Source organism: Pteropus vampyrus, unplaced genomic scaffold (assembly GCF_000151845.1).
Source record: "Pteropus vampyrus isolate Shadow unplaced genomic scaffold, Pvam_2.0 Scaffold8, whole genome shotgun sequence".
Taxonomy (NCBI): Eukaryota; Metazoa; Chordata; class Mammalia; order Chiroptera; family Pteropodidae; genus Pteropus; species Pteropus vampyrus.
In genome coordinates this window covers 1337698-1338170 of record NW_011888789.1, presented here as the reverse complement: position 1 = coordinate 1338170, position 473 = coordinate 1337698, and positions in this window count along the sequence as shown.

Here is a 473-nt window from a genome sequence, read left to right as displayed (position 1 = left end):
AAATCTAAAGAACAAAATAAACAACAACAATGAAAATGGAAATAAACCCATAGATACAGAGAATATTTTGAGAGCTACTAGATGGGAGAGGGGTTGTGGGGAATAGCGAAAAAGAGCAAAAGATTAAGAAGTACAAATGGATAGTTACAAAATAGACATGGAGATATAAAGTATAGCATAAGGAAAATAGTTAATAATATTGTAATAAATATGTAAGGGGGAAGTGGGGTATTAGGTTTAGTGGGGTGATCACTTTGTGAGTTATATAGATCTCTAATCACTATGCTATACACCTAAAACTAATATATTATTGTATGCCAACTATAATTGAAAAAGACTCATTGAATTGTATAATGTAAATATGAACAACTTATTGTTTATTATATATTTCAATAAAGTCAGGAGGAAAAATGTAGCAAACTAACAAAACAAAAACACATTGATACAGATAGGAGAATGGTGGTTACCAGAGG